At 40.9% G+C, this 7,969-nt stretch overlaps 1 pseudogene; it reads right to left on the bottom strand.

The window, feature by feature from the left end:
* Nucleotides 1-325: 325 nt before the first annotated feature.
* Nucleotides 326-427, bottom strand: LOC122896823 (annotated as a pseudogene).
* Between the last annotated feature and the right edge of the window lie 7,542 nt (nt 428-7,969).

Raw genomic sequence — 7,969 nt, 5'->3', positions numbered from 1 at the left:
GGGAATTCTTGTGTTCTTGATCTCAAAGGGAAGGCTGTCAGCTTTTCCCCATTGAGGATGATATTTGCTATGGGTTTTTCATAGACAGATTTTATGAAGCTGAGGAATGTTCCCTCTATCCCTATACTTTGAATAGTTTTAATCAGGAACGGATGCTATATCTTGTCAAATGCTTTTTCTGCATCATTTGAGAGGACCATGTGGTTCTTCTCTCTTCTCTTACTGATTTGCTCTATCTCATTGATTGATTTGCTAGTGTTGAGCCACCCTTGCATCCCATGGATAAATCCTACCTGGTCATGGTGGATCATCTTTTTAATGTACTGTTGGATCCTATTAGCTAGGATCTTGTTGAGAATCTTAGCATTCATTAAACTGCTAAGAATAGATACTACACTTGATCTTAGCCAAAAGGCCAAGAAGCAATAAAACTTAGCATTTATATTCATCAGGGATATTGGTCTGAAATTCTCCCTTTTTGGTGGGGTCTTTGCCTGGTTTGGGGATCAGGGTAATGCTGGCTTCATAAAAAGAGTCTGGAAGTTTTCCTTCTGGAACTCACCCACAAGAAAAAGTTTGGAAGGAATTCAGACACCTGGAAGCTAAAGACCACCTTGCTTAAGAATGCTTGGATCAACCAGGAAATCAAAGAAGAGCTTAAACAATTCATGGAAACCAATGAGAATGAAGACACTTCCATCCAAAACCTATGGGATAGAGCAAGGGCGGTCCTAAGGGGGAAATACATAGCCATCCAAGCTTCCTTCAAAAAAGCTGAAAAATCCAGAATATACTAGCTCTCTTTATACCTTAAAGAACTGGAGAATGAACAACAAATTAAGCCAACCTCACACACAAGAAGGGAAATAATCAAGATTAGAGCAGAGATCAATGAGATAGAAACTAGAGATACAGTAGAATGCATCAACAAAACTAGAAGCTGTTTTTTTGAAAGAATCAATAAGATTGATAAACCATTGCCCAAACTAATCCAAAAGAAGAGAGAGGACCCAAATTAATAAAATTATGAATGACTATAGCAGCAATGTCCACAATAGCCAAACTATGGAAAGAACCTAGATGTCCATCAACAGATGAATGGATCAAGAAGATGTGGTATATATACACAATGGAATACTATGCAGCCATCAAAAGAAACGAAATCTTGCCATTTGCGACAACATGGATGGAACTAGAGCGTATCATGCTTAGCGAAATAAGTCAAGCGGAGAAAGACAACTATCATATGATCTCCCTGATATGAGGAAGTGGTGATGCAACATGGGGGCTTAAGTGGGTAGGAGAAGAATCCATGAAACAAGATGGGATAGGGAGGGAGACAAACCATAAGTGACTCTTAATCTCACGAAACAAACTGTGGGTTGCTAGGGGGAGGGGGGTTGGGAGAAGGGGGGTAGGGTTATGGACATTGGGGAGGGTATGTGCTTTTGGGTAAATTGGAAGGGGAGGTGAACCATGAGAGACTATGGACTCTGAAAAACAATCTGAGGGGTTTGCAGTGGCGGGGGGGTGGGAGGTTGGGGTACCAGGTGGTGGGTATTATAGAGGGCACAGCTTTCATGGAGCACTGGGTGTGGTGAAAAAATAATGAATACTGTTTTTCTGAAAATAAATTGAAAAAAAAATAAAATTATGAATGAAAAGGGAGAGATTACAACTAACACCAAGGAAATAGAAACAATCATCAGAAATTATTATCAACAGTTATATGCCAATAAGTTAAGCAACCTAGATAAAATTGATGCCTTCCTGGAAAACTATAAACTTCCAAAACTGAATCAGGAAGAAATTGATAACCTGAATAGACCAATATCTAGTAACGAGTGGAAGCAGTGATCAAAAACCTCCCAAAAAACAAGAGCCCAGGACCTGGATTTCCTGGGGGAATTCTACCAAACTTTCAAAGAAGAAATAATACCTGTTCTCCTGAAGCTGTTTCAAAAAATCGAAGCAGAAGGAAAACTTCCAGACTCTTTTTATGTTATTCGCTTCTGCTCTGAGAGATGACAGGCATCTACAGTAGCCCAAGGTAAGGGGTCTGGATTCTACCCCAGTGAGTTCTGGAGGGAGCTGGAGTGGGCTTAGCAGCCCTCCAGTGAGGAGAGGGCGAACAGGGAAGGCAGTGTGTTACCATGGCCTGGGTTTGAGTAGGGCCTGCCATCTCTGCTCTCCTTCTACTACTACTACTACTACTTCTTCTTCTTCTTCTTCTTCTTCTTCTTCTTCAAAGATTTTATTTATTTATTTGACACACAGAGATCACAAGTAGGCAGAGAGGCAGGCAAGGAGAGAGGGGGAAGCAGGGTCCCTGCTGAAAAGAGAGCTCCATGTGGCAGGCTTGATCCCAAGACCCTGGGATCATGACCTTAGCCAAAGGCAGAGGCTTTAGCCCACTGAGCCACCCAGGTGCCCCTCTGCTCTGCTTCTTAAGGGACCTTCATTCCTGCCAAGAGCCAGAGTGTGTTGATTCATAGTGTTGGGCTCTTCTGAGTCAGGCTCCCAGGAAGCCCACCCAGATCTCTCTTACTTGGTCAAGTCCCTTATCCAGACTGGGTGAAATTGTCTTTAGGATCTCAGAGAGATCTGAGAGCACCAACACCTCATCCATTAGCAGGCTGCAGAACGGGAAGCTGTGGCTGTTTGGATTGGGTATTTTTAAAAATTAATTAGACCTTCATATGGATTCATAATTCCATCCAACATGGGGACGGCACCACATCATTTCACATTTTTTGCATCTACCATTCTATTTTATATGGATTTATTTAATATTGAGAATATTGATGAAACCCATACAGAGATCAGTTTTGGGGGAAAATTATTAGTGTTTCAAAAGATATCTGGGGCAATGCTGTTCTCACATAGTATATTGTCCCCTTGGAATTCCCTGACTTGGTTGCTGCTGGAGAGAGAGCTCCCATATCTGCTGGGCCCACAGGCAGCCTTTCTCTGGGGCAGCGACAGCACTGAGACATTTCTCTGCTTATCTATGCTCTGCTCTCATCAGATCCTGCCGGCCCATCAGGGCAGATAACAGAGGGGAATGATTGATTCAGTGACAACAGCTTCAATTTTTAACCTTTAGACCTTCCCCCAGGGACAACAGGGACAAATTAGATCAAGGTTTACTCTCAACCTGTTCTCCGTGACATGGTGGAAAAGCCTTACCCAGAGAGCTAACAGAAGCTGCTAGAGAGATGCAAATACATCCTGGCAAGAGAGAGTGTGTCCTTCAGTGACATGGCCTGAGGTGGGCTCTGGCCAGGAGTGAAAATTTGAGACTCTGGGCAGCTGGCAGGTACTTTTTGGTAGGGCTAGAACCAGTTGCCAAATGGGGCCAACGTGGTTTCTAATTACAACAGCATAGACTTGGGACATACTTAATTCACATTGAAGTGGCCAGTGAGGTGGCAAACCAGGGAGCAGAAAGTCAGCAGGCGTAAGCCCAGGGGCATCTAAGAACCTCCCAAGACCCTATAATCTAACAGGAGACCTTAGACTCCCAGCTACAAAGAGTTCAGGTAAATGCAGTTGTTGCCGGACTGAGTCAGCAGGTGTTCAGCCTGCAGTCTCATATCAGAGCTCAGAGTAGTAGAGAGTGACTGGAACCAGAAGGCGAATTGCTGAGCTCATTTCTCCCCAGCATCGACAGGCAATGGGTGCATGATAAACTGCACATGGTTTAAATGTGCAGTTGATATGTTTTATCATCTGTGTATACCTGTGCAATCAACACTACAAACAAGATAATGATCATGTCCATCACCGCCAGAAGTTTCCTTGCTCCCCTCTGTAAATTCTCCCTTCCATCCCTCCCTGCTAGCTCTGTCCCCAGGCAACCACTGGTCAGCTTTCTGACACTGTTGTGTATTAGTTTACATTTCCTACAATATTACCTATTGGAATCAAACAGTATAAGCTCTTGTCAGACTTCTTTCATTTAGCCTAATTATTTTGAGATTCATTCATGTTGCATGAACCAGCAGCTCATTCCTTTTTTTTCCTTTTTTAAAAAAATTTTTATTAACATGTAATGTATTATTTTCCCCAGGGGTTTCAGGTTTGGAAATCGTCAGGCTTATACACTTCATAGCACTCCCCATAGCACATACCCTCCCCAACGTCCATAACCCAACCACCCTTAGCCCCCATATCCCAGAAACCCTCAGTTTGTTTTGTGAGATTAAGAATCTCTTACGGTTTGTCTCCCCTCCGATCCCATCTTGTTTCATATTTTCCCTCCCTACCCCCTAAGCTGCCCACTCTGCCTCTCAAATTCCTCATATCAGAGAGATCATATGATAATTGTCTTTCTCCGACTGACTTATTTCACTTAGCATAATAACCTCTAGTTCCATCCACGTCATTGCAAATGGCAAGGTTTCATTTCTTTTGATGGCTGCAATATGCATAGTATATTCCATTGTGTGTGTGTGTGTGTGTGTGTGTGTGTGTACCACCTCTTCTTTATCCATTCATCTGTTGATGGACATCTAGGTTCTTTCCATAGTTTGGCTATTGTGGACATTGCTGCTAGAAACATTCAGGTGCTTGTGCCCCTTCAGATCACTACATTTGTAATTTTGGGGTAAATACCCAGTAGTGTGATTGTTAGGTCATAGGGTAGCTCTATTTTCAACTTTATGAGGAACCTCCATGCTGTTTTCCGGAGTGGTTGTACCAGCTTGCATTCCCACCAACAGTATAAGAGGGTTCCCCTTTCTCTGCATCCTCTCCAACATCTGTCATTTCCCGACTGGTTAATTTCAGCCATTCTGACTGGTGTGAGGTGGTATTTAATTGTGGTTTTGATTTGTATTTCCCTGATGCTGAGTGATGTTGAGCACTTTTTCATGTGTCTGTTGGCCATCTGGATGTCTTCTTTGCAGCTCATTCCTTTTTTTGATGAGTAATAGTCCATTGTATACTGTAGTCTGTTTATTCATTCACCTGATGATGGACATTTGAGTTGGTTTGTGGTTTTGGCAATTAAAAATAAAGCTGCTCTAAACATTTGTATATATGTCTTTATATAGACATATCTTTCATTTATCTTGGTAAATACATAGGAATAAGGAATGCATCATTCACTGCATCTATTTAAACTTTGTAAGGAACTGCCAGACTGTTTTCCAAAGTGATTCTATGCATACAATATATGGAACATACTTATACTAAAAAAAAAATTGTTTATCTGATGTTTAAATTTTACTTGATGCCCTTTATTTTATCTGACAACACTATCGCCAGAAAGAGCCCAAGATCAGACCATTCTCTCCCACCTTGGTTGTTGGCAAACTTTCTCTGTAAAGGCCCAGATAGTAATTTTTCTAGGCTTTTTGGGCCATAGTTGGCAATTACTCAACTATTCATTATATTGTGATGACAACTATAGAGAATATATAAATAAATGAGCATGGCTGTGTTCTAATAAAATTTTATTTACAAAAACAGGAGGCAAGCTAGAGCTAGCCCACAGGTCAAAGAGTTGCTGACTCCTGTCTTACATCAGATTTTCAAGGTACAATTCCAAGATCCACAGTGTATGACTTGGGAAGTTGGTAGAAAAGCAAATTTTTAGGCTCTACCCCAGAATTGCTGAACCAAAAGCTCTAGGGAGGGGACTCAGCCACTTCGTCCCCAGGGAATTCTGATGTGCACTATAGTTCGAAAGATTCTGATTCAAGATTCCCATTCCCCAACACCTATGACCAGGAGAATCACCTGGGGCTCAGACACAGACCCCAGAGCCGAGCAGATCTTCTGACCAAAAATGCAGTGTGCAAGTTGGGAGTGAGCATGGGAAAGCTGAATGTGTATGTTTTAGAAGGTTTTACAGTTTCAAACATTTCTAATGAGTGGTCACTGATTATTAGGTGCAGGACCTGCTTATATTTGAAGATTTCAAAACATGGACATAAAAACTGTTAATCTCCCCACATTAATGGACCTTTCATATCCTGAGTTATCCTATAATAAAGATATGCACAAAGGTGGAATTAGGTTCAGATTAGGAAGATAAAAACAATAATGTCCTTTATTCAGACTTTTTTTTTTTTGCCCAGAAACTAAAAATGCATTTAATAAATCCCATTAACTACATTCCCATGATGCCATCCCCCTAGGCAGTGTTGGTTAGATTAATGCTCACCCCTCCTTCTTTCTCACTGGGTAGGAAAACTAACATAACTTACACAGGCTAATATACTGCAGTTCTTTTCCTGCACAGGCTATCATTCTGCCTAAAGAGAAGTAATTAAGTGAGCCAGCCTTGTTTCCTTTTGGCTAATTCCTCCTCCCTAACCTCCCAAATACCTTCCCCTGGCAAACTACAAATATGTCAAAATGTTATTAAGCATAGGAAAGGAAAACATGAAAATTCATTCAATGTCTCTTTTCTCACAAAACAGCCTCAATTAATGTCTTAGACGCTGCTATCTCGAACTTACAGTTATTGACTTGTTTTATATCATTAAGAACAAGTGATCAAAATGCTTTGGCCAGAGGCCTTTGGTCTTCCTCAGAAAGAGGATTATTAATTAGTTGGCAAAGTGAGAAGTCCTTTCATAGTAGGAGATAGCTAATTAGGGTTTCAGGAAGAAGTTTTTGGGTGTGCAGCAAAAGAAGGAAAAAGCAAATAAGGTTCTTGGACTGTGGGGAAAATAGCACCTTCCCTCGTTTTCTTCTTAAATTTTACTTTGGACACTCCATAAATTTGAACAAGCAACTTAAAAAAACAGTCATTTGTCTCTCTCTCTCTCTCAAATAAATCAATAAATCTTTACAAAAAAAGGGGATGTGGGGGCACCTAGGTGGCATAGTTGATTAAGCATCTGACTCTTGATTTTGGCTCAGATCATGATCTCAGGGCTGTGAGATGGAGCCCCGAGCTGGGCTCTGCCCTCAGTGTGTAGTTTGCTTGAGATTCTCTCTCTCCCTCTGCTCATCCCCCTGCTGTCTCTCTTTCCACACCCCCCTTAAAATAAATAAATAGATAAATCTTAAAACAAAAACAAAAAACAGTCATTTGGGCCCACGTTAATTAAGCAGCTATGAATAGGAGCTCTCTGTCTGGGAAGAACAAGACCAAAAAATTGGAAAATCAGCTTGGCAATATCTTAGCAAGGGTAAAGTGCTTTATGAATTTGAGATCAAAAAGAGAAAAGGATGAGGAATTCCTCCAAACAGCTGCAAATCTGTTCTCCAAGTATCCTTTTGAAAATATCTTGTAAGGATTTTTTTTTCTCTTGAATATTCAGTGAGTAAGAAGGGATGGGAAATTTGAAATATGTGTGTATGAAGAAAATTAATAAATAGCAATAGATATAAATATTTAGAAAACTGAATAGATAAATATGAGAAGGAAAATAAATGTAGCCATCCATGGAGAGATGGTGCTCACTTTTGCAGTGCCGGTGGTATCTGTAAATCTCTCCCAGCAGAGTATTTCTGAGAACTCTTTCCTCTGGTGGAGATGTTCCCAGTCTGTAATAGTTACCAGTTGACAGGCCGGATTTAGTGCAGCTGTCTGTGAACGGCTGATCTACTGAAGAGGAAACCTGGCAGGGGGCGAAGTCCCCATACATTGGATGCAGTAAATATTTGTGAATAAATAATCAAAATGTTGACCACAGTTTCATTCCTGGAGTCTACCGTATGTCATGTATACTTGCTGCGGAGAGTTTTACATACTTTAAATGACTCCTTTCCCGCAAGACCCCTTTGAGGGAGATAAGATTTTCTTTGGTTAACAGAAAAGCAAATTTAAGAATAGAAAAATAGGTCATTTGCCTTAAGGTGACACCACTGACTAGTAAAATAGGAGAGATTTGAACTCAGGTTCATTTAGGTTTTTGTTGTTGTTGTTTTTAAGATTTTATTTATTTATTTGAGAGCGAGTGCGAGAGAGAGCATGAGCAGGATGTAGGCAGAGAGAGAGGAAGAAGAA

The sequence above is a fragment of the Neovison vison genome, chromosome 1, assembly GCF_020171115.1.
Source record: "Neovison vison isolate M4711 chromosome 1, ASM_NN_V1, whole genome shotgun sequence".
NCBI lineage: Eukaryota > Metazoa > Chordata > Mammalia > Carnivora > Mustelidae > Neogale > Neogale vison.
The sequence above is the reverse complement of the archived record's forward strand: the minus strand, read 5'-3'. Positions and strand labels throughout refer to the sequence as shown.